The sequence below is a fragment of the Triticum urartu genome, chromosome 4A (assembly GCF_056163025.1).
Source record: "Triticum urartu cultivar PI428250 chromosome 4A, HENAU_Tu73, whole genome shotgun sequence".
NCBI lineage: Eukaryota > Viridiplantae > Streptophyta > Magnoliopsida > Poales > Poaceae > Triticum > Triticum urartu.
In genome coordinates, this window is record NC_141876.1 from 84,988,754 (window position 1) to 85,003,702 (window position 14,949).

Here is a 14,949-nt window from a genome sequence, read left to right on the forward strand (position 1 = left end):
TCTTGTAACCGGGATGCCGAGTCTGATCGGGTCTTCCCGCTAGAAGGAATTTCCTTCGTTGATCATGAGAGCTTGTGATGGGCTAAGTTGGGACACCCCTGCAGGGATTTGAACTTTCAAAAGCCGTGCCCGCGGTTATGGGCAGATGGGAGTTTGTTAATGTCCGGTTGTAGATAACATGAAACTTAACTTAATTAAAATGAATCAACCGCGTTGGCGTTGATTCGTTGGCGTTGTTGAGTCTAGGAAAATGTTTTGAGTCATTTAGGATTATATATATCGGAGAGTTTAGGAATTCCTTTTACTCCCCAGTCCCTTCATCACTCTGGTAAGGCATACTGACGTAGAGTTTTGACTCTTCTCTTCTCAAATTTCACTACAATTTTTTTAGGATCACGCGGGTATCTTGAAATCATTTCGATCAATTTGTGACGAGAACATTGTTCTTGGTGCCCCCTGTCATTTAGGGGTTGTGGCAGTGTCCCGGGGAGTTGAGCTCCGAGGTGTTGTCGTCACAATTTTATCGTTGAGATTCTGGAATACCTGAGTTTCGCCGACATTGAAAATCTCTTTTATGCAGTTGTTGGTGAGATAACCTCGACGCCACCCGGTACTGGGGCGGGAGTTCGGGAGTATTGCCATAACTTGTATAACAGATGCTTTTCGAAGGTTGAGGTAGACGATTTCCGAAGTTTTTCTCGGATATGTGCAGCTCCTATCGGGATTTGTCGGCACATCTGGGTGGTGTTGCTGGTTTAGTTTTACCATTGTCGAGGATGTCTTGTAATCGGGATGCCGAGTCTGATCGGGTCTTCCCGCTAGAAGGAATTTCCTTCGTTGATCATGAGAGCTTGTGATGGGCTAAGTTGGGACACCCCTGCAGGGATTTGAACTTTCGAAAGCCGTGCCCGCGGTTATGGGCAGATGGGAGTTTGTTAATGTCCGGTTGTAGATAACATGAAACTTAACTTAATTAAAATGAATCAACCGCATGTGTAATCGTGATGGTCTCTTCTCGGCGGAGTCCGGGAAGTGAACACGATGTTGGAGTAATGTTTGACGTAGGTTGTTCTAGGATCACTTCTTGATCATAGTTATTCGTCTGTGCTTTGCCTTCTCTTCTCGCTCTCTTTTGCGAACAGGTTAGCCACCATATATGCTAGTCGCTTGCCGCAGCTCCACATTTTACCTTGCCCTACCTATAAGATTAAATAGTCTTGATCACGAGGGTGCGAGATTGCTGAGTCCCCGTGACTCACAGATTACTTCCAAAACCAGATGCAGGGACCGATGATACCGTTCCAGACGACGCGCGTGAGCTCAAGTGGGAGTTTGATGAAGACTCTCGTCGTTACTATGTGTCTTTCCCAGATGATCAGTAGTGGTGCCCAGTTGGGGCGATCAGGGAGCGTGTCGCATGTGGGGGTTGATCTTTTATTTTGGTACCGTAGTCGGACCATGAGTGTATTGGATGATTGTAATGTTATTCATGTATTTGTGTGACGTGGCGAGTGTAAGCCAACTATGTATCCTTTCCCCTTTTATCTATTTACATGGGTTGTTGTGAAGATTACCTTACTTGCGACATTGCTTTCAATGCGGTTATGCCTCTAAGTCGTGCTTCGACACGTAGGAGATATAGCCGCATCGAGGGCGTTACAAGTTGGTAATCAGAGCCTTCCCCGACCTTAGGAGCCCCCTGCTTGATCGAATCGTTGGCGTTGTTGAGTCTAGGAAAATGTTTTGAGTCATTTAGGATTATATATATGGGAGAGTTTAGGAATTCCTTTTACTCCCCAGTCCCTTCATCGCTCTGGTAAGGCATACTGACGTAGAGTTTTGACTGTTCTCTTATCAAATTTGACTACAATTTTTTTAGGATCACGCGGGTATCTTGAAATCGTTTCGATCAATTTGTGACGAGAACATTGTTCTTGGTGCCTCCTGTCATTTAGGGGTTGTGGCAGTGTCCCGGGGAGTTGAGCTCCGAGGTGTTGTCGTCATAATTTTATCGTTGAGATTCTGGAATACCTGAGTTTCACCGACATCGAAAATCTCTTTTATGCAGTTGTTGGTGAGATAACCTCGACGCCACCCGGTACTGGGGCGGGAGTTTGGGAGTATTGCCATAACTTGTATAACAGATGCTTTTCGAAGGTTGAGGTAGACGATTTCCGATGTTTTTCTCGGATATGTGTTTAGGGATGGATACAACTGGATGTAGGATTTGCTAGATTTGGGTGAGATATTATGCTTCCCCTGTATCCCCAACACCTGATTGCATAACCGGAAAGGTTTGGGAGTTTCATAGGTGGGAATTCTTGTAGCTCTAGTTCTTCTTCCGTAGATATTTAGTTTGGGATTGGGTAATCCTCACCAAGTATTCATTCTTGTCTGTACCTTGTTGGTTTTATTCTTCTACCTCAATTCTAAGTGGCTTCTCAATTTATGGATATGTGACCATTTTGATAGGAATGCATTCGTTCATTTGGTTCGGATGTGAAGACTTTATGTTGCAATTTCAACCCGTTTGATTCAGCTTCGATATTTTCCTGTCAATGTGCTAATGGATGTCAACCTCTTCGGGATGGCTCCTCCAACGCGCACGACTCCGAATCCTAATCCGCCTCCACCACCTCCACCTCCGGAGGCATGGCAAGCTGTGATGGCCGCTACCAATGCAAACACGCAGCTGATCATGCAACTTCTTCAAGAGCGCAATCAAGGGAACCAGGGCCAAGGCAACAATCAGAATCACTTTGCTACACTCAACCAGTTCCTTGCTAACCAGCCAAAGACCTTCAGCAATTGTGTTGAGGCAACAGACGCTGATGATTGGCTCGTGGACATATGCAAGCATTTTGAGTGCAGTAACGTCAGGCCTGAGGACTTTGTCAAGTTCGCTTCCTTCCAACTCAAAGACCAAGCTGCATAATGGTTTCAGCAGTACAAAGATTCTAGAGGAGGCCGTGTGATTACCTGGGATGAATTCCGTCAAGACTTCAAAGCTCATCATATTCCTCAGAGCATGGTTGAAAGCAAGCGTGAGGAATTCCGCAACCTGAAGCAAGGCTCTATGTCTGTTTACGAGTACAACAAGATGTTTCAGAAGCTCGCCCGTTTTGCTAAGCATGACATCCCTGACGAGAAGAGCATGATATACCAATTCAGGGGTGGTCTCAGAGAAGAAATCCAGCTAGCTCTCGTTCTCTTTGAGCCCAAGAGGTACGATGAGTTTTACAACATGGCAATGAAGCAAGAGACTGCTCAACTGAAGTGCGATGCTTCCAAGAAGCGAGTCAGAGATTCTATTCCTTCTTCCTCAACTCAAGTGGCTAAGCAGCAGAAGTATTGGCTTCCTCCTCCTCCATTCCGTCAGCCTTATCAGCAGAAGAGCAAATGTGGCAGTGGATCTTCCCACCCACCCAACCCTGGCTTTCAGAACAAGACTTCGTCTCAAGCTCCAAGATCAAGTGCTCCGTATCACCGTCCACTTTCAGAGGTCACGTGCAACAAGTGCCAATAGAAGGGTCACTATGCCAACAAATGCTTCAATCAGAGGCGTCTCCCTCCTCCTCCTCCTGTCAGATCTGCAAGTACAGCTGTGGTCAAGCATAACCCCAAGTCTGCCAAGGTCAACTTGTTGAATGCAGCTCAGGCAGAGGACTCGCCAGATGTGATTATGGGTAACCTTCTTATTAATGACATTCCCGCAAGAGTTCTTTTTGATACTGGTGCATCTTTGTCATTTTATCGAAGCCTTTTGCATCCATGCATGATGTGCACACTGTTGATTTGCCTAAGCCGATAGCAGTTTCTTCTCCGGGTTTGTTCATGAACACCAAAATGATGGCTCCGGATGTTACTATCATGTTGGGTGACTACAAGTTTCTTTCTTCTCCAATGGTCCTTGGTAACTCGGATATTGATCTTATTATTGGAATGGACTGGCTTTCTAAGCACAAGGCTCAGCTTGATTGTGCTGCCAGGAAGATTCAATTAACTCATTCGTCTAAGGATGTAATTGTCTTTGCTGCTAATGACGATACCATCTGTCTGTTTTCTCTCAATGAGAAGGGCGAACTGGATGCCATCTCTCAAATTCCATTCGTTTGCGAATATCAAGATGTCTTTCTAGAAGAGCTTCCAGGAATGCCTCCGCACCGGCCAGTTGAATTCGTCATCGATCTTGAGCCTGGCACGGAACCTGTTTGCAAACGTCCTTACAAGCTTGGACCTGAAGAGTTGAAAGAGCTGAAGAAGCAACTTGATATTCAAGAGCGAATGGGTCTCATCCGACCTAGTTCTTCTCCGTGGGGTTGTGGAGTTCTTTTTGTGAAGAAGGATGGAACGGACCGACTCTGTGTTGACTACCGTCCATTGAACAAGAAGACTATAAAGAACAAGTACCCACTTCCCAACATCAACGAGCTGTTTGAACAACTCAAAGGTGCTCAAGTATTCTCCAAGCTTGATCTCCGTATGGGCTATCACCAGATTCGAATTCATGAGCAAGATATTCCCAAGACGGCATTCAGAACAAGCTATGGGTCATATGAATATACTGTCATGTCTTTTGGCCTCGTCAACGCTCCTCCGACTTTCTCTCGCATGATGAAGTTCATCTTCAACCCTTACACAAATGACTTCGTCTTGGTCTACCTCGATGAAATTTTGGTCTTTTCCAAGAACAAGGAAGATCATGCCAAGCACTTGCGTCTGGTGCTCGATAAGCTCAGAGAACATCAGTTCGATGCCAAGTTTTCAAAGTGCGAGTTTTGGCTCGACGAGGTTCTCTATCTTGGGCATATCATCTCTGCCAAGGGCATAGCGGTGAATCCTGAGAAGGTGTCTGCAATTGTGAATTGGGAACCACCTCAGAACGTGAAGCAACTCCGCAGCTTCCTTGGTCTCGCAAGCTATTGTCGAAGGTTCATTGAGAACTTCTCAAAGATCGCGAAGCCGCTTTCCAACCTTCTCCAGAAGCACGTGAAGTATGTTTGGTCTCCGGAATGTGACATCGCTTTCAACACCCTGAAAGAGAAATTAGTCACTGCTCCAGTTCTGACTCCTCCTGATGAATCCAAGTCGTTCGAGGTCTTCTGCGATGCCTCTCTTCAAGGTCTTGGTGCAGTGTTGATGCAAGAGAAGAAAGTTGTGGCTTATACCTCTCGCCAGTTGAAGCCCAACGAGAAGAACTACCCCACTCATGACCTCGAGTTGGAGGTAGTTGTGCATGCTCTTTTGACTTGGAGACATCTCTTATTGGGAAGAAAAGTGGACATCTTCACTGACCACAAGAGTCTCAAGTACATCTTCACTCAGCCTAATCTCAACCTCAGGCAGACTCGTTGGGTCGAAATGATTCAAGAGTATAATCCGAGCATTGAATATACTCCAGGAAAGGCCAATGTAATTACTGACGCATTGAGCAGGAAGGCATACTGCAGCAGTTTGATTCTCAAGCCTTACCAACCCGAGCTTTGTGAAGCTTTCTGCAAACTCAATCTGCAAGTTGTTCCTCAAGGTTTCCTCGCCAACCTTCAAGTCTCTCCTACTTTGGAAGATCAGATTCGCGAGGCTCAACTTCTTGATGCTATGGTGAAGAAGGTGAAGATTGGGATTGCCAAGAGTCAATCCAAGTACAAGTGCTATCGCCTTGATGACAAGGATACTCTCTTCTTCGAGGATCGCATTGTTGTGCCTAAAGGTGACCTCCATAAAGTCATTATGAACGAGGCGCACAATTCGCTCCTCTCCATCCACCCTGGAAGCATGAAGATGTACCAGGACCTCAAGCAGGCTTATTGGTGGACTCGAATGAAGCGCGAGATTGCTCAGTTCGTGAATGAATGTGATGTCTGCAGAAGAGTGAAGGCAGAACACCAACGACCAGCTGGTCTCCTCCAACCTCTTGCCATTCCAGAATGGAAGTTTGACCACATTGAGATGGACTTCGTGACGGGATTTCCAAAGTACAAGCGTGGCAATGATGCTATATTCGTTGTCATCGACAAACTCACTAAAGTGGCTCACTTTCTGCCTATCAAAGAGTCTATCACTGCAGCTCAATTGGCGGAGCTTTATACCTCTCAGATTGTCTCTCTACACGGCATTCCACAGTTGATCTCTTCAGACCGTGGCAGCATCTTTACCTCCAAGTTTTGGGATTCTTTTCAGAAGGCCATGGGAACCAACATTCGTTTCAGCACAACTTTTCATCCTTAAACTAGCGTTCAAGTCGAGCGTGTCAATCAAATTATGGAAGATATGCTCAGGGCTTGCGTTATCTCTTTCAGTATGAAGTGGGAAGATTGTCTTCCATATGCCGAGTTCTCCTACAACAACAACTTCCAAGCGAGTTCGGGCAAGGCCCCATTTGAAATTCTCTATGGCAAGAAGTGCCGTACTCCTCTTAACTGGTCAGAAACCGGTGAACGTCAACTTCTTGGAAATGACTTGATCACAGAGGCAGAGGAGATGTGCAAACTCATTCGTGATAACCTCAAAGCAGCGCAATCACGCCAGAAGAGCTACTATGATAGTAAGCATCGTGATTTGGCTTTCGAGATCGGAGACCATGTTTACCTCCACGTCTCTCCAATGAAAGGTACTCGTCGCTTCGGTATCAAAGGGAAGCTTGCCCCTAGATACGTGGGCCCTTTCAAGATCGTCAGCAAGAGAGGCGATCTCGCCTATCAACTCGAGCTTCCTCTCAACTTTGCAAATGTGCACGACGTGTTCCATGTCTCTTAGCTCCGCAAGTGCTTCAAGACTCCTGACCGCACCGTCAACTTCGAAGACATTGATCTCCAAGAAGACCTTTCTTATCGTGAGCACCCAGTTGCTATTCTTGAAGAAACTGAGCGCAAGACTCGCAATAAGTCAATCAAATTCCTCAAAGTCAAGTGGTCACACCATTCCGACCGTGAAGCCACCTGGGAACGCGAGGATCACCTCTGTTCTGAGTACCCGGCGTTTTTCCAGTCCTAGATCTCGGTACGAGATTCTTTCGTAGTGGTGGAGTGTTGTAACACTCCGGATGTAATTTACCTTATATGTATCCCAACTCTTGCCGTTTCCGGCCTAAGTTATTTTATTTCCTCGGGTTCGGGTTTTTTTCTCCATGTGTTGTTGCCTTTGTCATGCATCTCGTATCATGTCATCATGTGCATTGCATTTGCATACGTGTTCGCCTCATGCATCCGAGCATTTTCCCCGTTGTCCGTTTTGCATTCCGGTGCTCCTATCTCCTCCGGTGGTCCTTTCTTCCTATTTTCGTGTGTGGGGGTTAAACATTTCTGAATTGGACCGAGACTTGTCATGCGGCCTTGGTTTACTACCGGTAGACCGCCTGTCAAGTTTCGTGCCATTTGGACTTCGTTTGATACTCCAACGGTTAACCGAGGGACCGAGAAGGCCTCGTTTGTGTTGCAGCCCAACACCCTTCCAATTTGGCCCAAAACCCACCTAAACCCTCTCCATCATCTAGAGCGTTTGATCACGATCGCGTGGCAGAAAACCGCACTCCATTTGGAGCTTCCTAGGTCCCTCTATGCCTATAAATAGATCCCCTTCCGAAACCACGGGTCTTCTTCCCTCGAAACCCTAGAAATCTCTTCTGCCGCGCCGGACATGTCCGCTCCGCGCCGGATGCACCGCCGCCGCCGTCCGTGCCCAACCAGGGCATGACACGTGGCGCCTCTGCGCCCCACATCGCCGAAGCCCGCCGGGCCCAACCCCGGCCCCCGCGGCCCGAATCCCGCGCCGCCAGCCCGCGTCTTCTCCGACGCCAGTGCCGCGCCTCCTCGCCGATACTGCGCATCACCGCCGCGGCCGAGGCGCCTCGCCGCCGTCAGCCGCCGTCGCTGCCCGGCAACCTCGTCGGCCCCGCCGCACCTGCCGTAGCTCAGCCCGGCGCCGCCTCGCCATCCCTCGCCACGGTTCGCGCCGCCGCCAAGGTCCGACACCGGGATCTCCTCCACCGCGCCTTCTCCGTTGCCGGCGCCATCCTCCCCGTCCTCTTCTCTGGCGTGCCCGCCGCCGCGCTGCTACAGTGCTCGTGCTACAGTAGATCCAGATCTGGATCGGTTGACTTCTTCCCCGAAAACCCTAATTATTTTGCAAACTTTGGCATGCTATAACTCTCTCATAGTAGCTCCGATTTGTGCGTGTAGCATATCAAAATGTTTGTCTCAACGAGTACATCATTTCATCTCATTGCATCATTTTCATTTGAGCTCATCTTGATGCCCGAAATGCTGTTGGAAGAGGGCTATGTAATAAACTTGGCAGATCTGTTTCATCAAATAGATATTTGTCATTTTTGCCATGATTAATGTGTGCATGATATGATCCTGAGCTCTACATGTGTTTTGTTATATGCCATGCTATGTTTAAAGAGGTGGCTAGCACAAGCTTGCAAAGTAGCGTAATCGGTAATGCTGATTTCAGAGACTTAGAATTTCACCAAGTCCTTGTCCTGATTTTGTCGGTATGCCATATGTTCATGTTGTTTCCTAGTGACCCGTGCCTCTTTTGAGGATGATCGGTAAGGATGATTTGTTAAAATTGTGGTGCTCTATCCATCCAGGTCTTTATTTGCATTTATGGAGCACCTAGCTTGAGTCAATCGAGCTCTACTTTTGCTATATCGTGAATCCTGACAGATTGTTGACTTGTTAGCGATTTTGCCGAGGATGTTGCTATTGATCCGTGCATGCTATGTTGTTGTCCTTTCCATGTATAGCTTCTATGATATGTATTCTTGATGGGTGTATGCTTAGTTTGTCATGCCATGCTCTGTAGTGAGTGCATCGAGCTGGTAAACATGCCTACTCGTTAACTGATTTTGCATGCTCCAGTTTTTCACTAAGTCTGAGATCTGTTTATGTTTTTGCCATGTTCACATGCTTGCAATGATATTTTCTGATCCGTTTGGCTCAAGGTCACTAAGGGACTTTTGTTAAGTGCTTTGAGTAGCTTCATGCCATACCTTGCTTTGCCATGTTAAGATCCTATAGCTTGTAGTTTTCATGCTCTAAAGTATGCTTCCTGATGTTAAATTCCAGACTTGTGTTTCACTAAGTCTGAAACCTGTTATCATTTGCATTTTTGCCATGCTTGTTTGAAACTGTTAATGGATGAATTAGCCGTAGCTCAGTGTTCATATTTTGTCAATCATCATGAGTGGATCCCTGCCATGTATTTTGTTGTCATGTTTGAGTGCTATAGCATATTTATCTTGTTGCTTTTAGATGGCTATTTGCTGATAATCGCAGACCGGTGCCATATATGTTTTGCTTGCCATTTCCAAACCGTGCATCCAATTCCGGTGATCTTTATATCGATTTCAACCGTAATCACCTCACCTTTCCAGTGGCACTCTTGGATTTCCAAGTTGAGGACAGGTTCAATCATTCCTTGTCAAATCTTGCATATGCATCACATATCGCGTCCCGCATAGTATACCATGTTTGCATCATGTTGTTTGAGCATTGCGCGTGGTTGATTATGTTCCTTTTGCTTGTTTGGGTAGAGCCGGGAGACGAGTTCGCTAACGAGGAGCCCATTGAGTTCGCTTACAAGGATCAAGTCAACTCTGACAACTTTGCAGGCAAGATGATCATACCCTCGAAATCACTTCTATATTTGCTTGCTAGATGCTCGCTCTTTTGCTATGCCTATGCTACGATACCTACCACTTGCTTATCATGCCTCCCAAATTGCCATGTCAAACCTCTAACCCACCATGTCCTAGCAAACCGTTCATTGGCTATGTTACCGCTTTGCTCAGCCCCTCTTATAGCGTTGCTAGTTGCAGGTGAAGATTGGAGATCGTTCCTTGTTGGAACATTGTTTATTGTTGGGATATCACTATATTATCTTGTTATCTTAATGCACCTATATACTTGGTAAAGGGTGGAAGGCTCGGCCTTTTTCCTAGTGTTTTGTTCCACTCTTGCCGCCCTAGTTTTCGTCATATCGGTGTTATGTTCCCGGATTTTGTGTTCCTTACGCGGTTGGGTTATAATGGGAACCCCTTGACAGTTCGCCTTGAATAAAACTCTTCCAGCAATGCCCAACATTGGTTTTACCATTCGCCACCTAGCCTTTTTCCCTTGGGTTTCGCGGACTCAAGGGTCATCTTTATTTTAACCCCCCGGGCCAGTGCTTCTCTAAGTGTTGGTCCAACTGAGCGATGTGCGGGGCTACCAGGGGCAACTCTGGGCTGGACTACCCGACGTCTTGCTCATCCGGTGTGCCCTGAGAATGAGATATGTGCAGCTCCTATCGGGATTTGTCGGCACATCTAGGTGGTGTTGCTGGTTTAGTTTTACCATTGTCGAGGATGTCTTGTAACCGGGATGCCGAGTCTGATCGGGTCTTCCCGCTAGAAGGAATTTCCTTCGTTGATCGTGAGAGCTTGTGATGGGCTAAGTTGGGACACCCCTGCAGGGATTTGGACTTTCGAAATCCGTGCCTGCGGTTATGGGCAGATGGGAGTTTGTTAATGTCCGGTTGTAGATAACATGAAACTTAACTTAATTAAAATGAGTCAACCGCGTGTGTAATCGTGATGGTCTCTTCTCGGCGGAGTCCGGGAAGTGAACACGATGTTGGAGTAATGTTTGACGTAGGTTGTTCTAGGATCACTTCTTGATCATAGTTATTCGTCTGTGCTTTGCCTTCTCTTCTCGCTCTCTTTTGCGAACAGGTTAGCCACCATATATGCTAGTCGCTTGCCGCAGCTCCACATTTTACCTTGCCCTACCTATAAGATTAAATAGTCTTGATCACGAGGGTGCGAGATTGCTGAGTCCCCGTGACTCATAGATTACTTCCAAAACCAGATGCAGGGACCGATGATACCGTTCCAGACGACGCGCGTGAGCTCAAGTGGGAGTTTGATGAAGACTCTCGTCGTTACTATGTGTCTTTCGCAGATGATCAGTAGTGGTGCCCAGTTGGGGCGATCGGGGACCGTGTCGCATGTGGGGGTTGATCTTTTATTTTGGTACCGTAGTCGGACCATGAGTGTATTGGATGATTGTAATGTTATTCATGTATTTGTGTGATGTGGCGAGTGTAAGCCAACTATGTATCCTTTCCCCTTTTATCTATTTACATGGGTTGTTGTGAAGATTACCTTACTTGCGACATTGATTTCAATGCGGTAATGCCTCTAAGTCGTGCTTCAACACGTAGGAGATATAGCCGCATCGAGGGCGTTACAAGTTGGTAATCAGAGCCTTCCCCGACCTTAGGAGCCCCCTGCTTGATCGAATCGTTGGCGTTGTTGAGTCTAGGAAAATGTTTTGAGTCATTTAGGATTATATATATGGGAGAGTTTAGGAATTCCTTTTACTCCCCAGTCCCTTCATCGCTCTGGTAAGGCATACTGACGTAGAGTTTTGGCTCTTCTCTTCTCAAATTTCACTACAATTTTTTTAGGATCACGCGGGTATCTTGAAATCGTTTCGATCAATTTGTGACGAGAAAATTGTTCTTGGTGCCTCCTGTCATTTAGGGGTTGTGGCAGTGTCCCGGGGAGTTGAGCTCCGAGGTGTTGTCGTCACAATTTTATCGTTGAGATTCTGGAATACCTGAGTTTCGCCGACATCAAAAATCTCTTTTATGCAGTTGTTGGTGAGATAACCTCGACGCCACCCGGTACTGGGGCGGGAGTTCGGGAGTATTGCCATAACTTGTATAACAGATGCTTTTCGAAGGTTGAGGTAGACGATTTCCGAAGTTTTTCTCGGATATGTGCAGCTCCTATCGGGATTTGTCGGCACATCTGGGTGGTGTTGCTGGTTTAGTTTTACCATTGTCGAGGATGTCTTGTAACCGGGATGCCGAGTCTGATCGGGTCTTCCCGCTAGAAGGAATTTCCTTCGTTGATCGTGAGAGCTTGTGATGGGCTAAGTTGGGACACCCCTGCAGGGATTTGAACTTTCGAAAGCCGTGCCCGCGGTTATGGGCAGATGGGAGTTTGTTAATGTCCGGTTGTAGATAACATGAAACTTAACTTAATTAAAATGAATCAACCGCGTGTGTAATCGTGATGGTCTCTTCTCGGCGGAGTCCGGGAAGTGAACACCATGTTGGAGTAATGTTTGACGTAGGTTGTTCTAGGATCACTTCTTGATCATAGTTATTCGTCCGTGCTTTGCCTTCTCTTCTCGCTCTCTTTTTCGAACAGGTTAGCCACCATATATGCTAGTCGCTTGCCGCAGCTCCACATTTTACCTTGCCCTACCTATAAGATTAAATAGTCTTGATCACGAGGGTGCGAGATTGCTGAGTCCCCGTGACTCACAGATTACTTCCAAAACCAGATGCAGGGACCGATGATACCGTTCCAGACGACGCGCGTGAGCTCAAGTGGGAGTTTGATGAAGACTCTCGTCGTTACTATGTGTCTTTCCCAGATGATCAGTAGTGGTGCCCAGTTGGGGCGATCGGGGACCGTGTCACATGTGGGGGTTGATCTTTTATTTTGGTACCGTAGTCAGACCATGAGTGTATTGGATGATTATAATGTTATTCATGTATTTGTGTGACGTGGCGAGTGTAAGCCAACTATGTATCCTTTCCCCTTTTATCTATTTACATGGGTTGTTGTGAAGATTACCTTACTTGCGACATTGCTTTCAATGCGGTTATGCCTCTAAGTCGTGCTTCGACACGTAGGAGATATAGCCGCATCAAGGGCATTACAGATCCTGCCACGACGCTCGGCTTGGAACTGCACCAACTGACGGATCCACCATTTAATATAAATACGTATTCGTTTTGCGACTTAGAGTCATCCGGATCAGTGTCAAAGCTTGCATCGATGTAACCATTTACAACGAGCTCTTTGTCACCTCCATAAACGAGAAACATATCCTTAGTCCTTTTCAAGTATTTTGGGATGTTCTTGACCGCTGTCCAGTGATCCACTCCTGGATTACTTTGGTACCTCCCTGCTAAACTAATAGCAAGGCACACATGAGGTCTGGTACACAGCATTGCATACATGATAGAACCTACGTCTGAGGCATAGGGAATGACTTTCATTTTCTCTCTATCTTCTGCAGTGGTCGGGCATTGAGTCTGACTCAACTTCACACCTTGTAAAACAGGCAAGAACCCTTTCTTTGACTGATCCATTTTGAAATTCTTCATAACTTTATCAAGGTATGTGCTTTGTGAAAGTCCAATTAAGCGTCTTGATCTATCTCTATAGATCTTGATGCCCAATATATAAGCAGCTTCATCGAGGTCTTCATTGAATTTTTTTATTCAAGTATCCTTTTATGCCATTCAGAAATTCAGTATCATTTCCGATCAACAATATGTCATCCACATATAATATCAGAAATGCTACAGAGCTCCGACTCACTTTCTTGTAAATACAGGCTTCTCCAAAAGTCTGTATAAAACCATATGCTTTGATCACACTATTAAAGCGTATATTCCAACTCCGAGAGGCTTGCACCAGTCCATAAATGGATTGCTGGAGCTTGTACACTTTGTTAGCACCTTTTGGATCGACAAAACCTTCTGGTTGCATCATATACACCTCTTCTTTAAGATATCCATTAAGGAATGCAGTTTTGACATCCATTTGCCAAATTTCATAATCATAAATGCGGCAATTGCTAACATGATTCGGACAGACTTAAGCATCGCTATGGGTGATAAGGTCTCATCATAGTCAACTCCTTGAACTTGTCGAAAACCTTTCGCAACAAGTCGAGCTTTGTAGACAATAACATTACCGTCAGCGTCCGTCTTCTTCTTGAAGATCCATTTATTCTCTATTGCTTGCCGATCATCGGCAAGTCAACCAAAGTCCATACTTTGTTCTCATACATGGATCCCATCTCAGATTTCATGGCCTCAAGCCATTTCGTAGAATTTGGGCTCATCATCGCTTCCTCATAGTTTGTAGTTTCATCATGGTCAAGTAACATGACACTACAAAAAAAAGACACTTCCGTGATGATACGTGTTTGTCATAGTAGGTCACGTTTTCTGTCATGCATGTACATCCATGATGATTTTATGACAGAATCAAGATAGTCATACCTGTGCTGTCATAGAAGTGTTCCATGACATTACCATAATTATCATCACGGAAGTGTCCACTTCCATGACGATAAATCATGCGTCATGGAAGTGCTTTCGTCAAGGGTAACCGACACGTGCCATCCACCGTAACGGGTCGCCGTTAAGCTACCGGGTCTGGTTTTGGATCCCATAACCCGCTAACAGCCCGGACCAATGAGGATTTTCCACGTGTAAAATTCTCATTGTCCAGAGGAAACACGTGTTGGCTCACCGTTGGGACAAATGTCATCCATTCACTGGACAAGAGGCGCCTATGATACGTCGACACATGACAGGGTCCAACAGAGGCCCATGCCGGTGAAAAGACCGGCCCGTTTGACTTGGTCAAAAGGTAACGGGCCGGCCCATGGAAAGCCTGTTAACGACCTATTCGTATATAGCCCATTTATGACCCGCTAACTCACGGCCCGTTACGGCCTATCCGAATTAAGCTCAGTGGCTTCATCTGGGCCGTCCAATATGATTCCAGCCTGTTGTAACTTCCGGCCCATGTACGGCCCATGATGTCTTTCAGCCCATACGAGGCCATTTGTAACTGTTGGCCCATTAACGACCCGTGGTGAATCTGGCCCGCAATGAACAGTGTACCCCTTTATACCCATTGATGGACCATTATTCAAATTGGGTCGTTTCCAACCCATGTTATCTTTCGACCTTCTCAGGGCCCATTTATTCTTGGGCTCATTTCCAGCATTCGATTACTTACGACCCGTTATTAGCCTTTTCTGCTTGTGGGCCAAATTCAGCCCGCGGTTACAATCGGCCCGTTTGCGGCCCGTTAATCCATTGGGTTGTTTTCACAGCGTCATCAAATACGGCCGATTAACG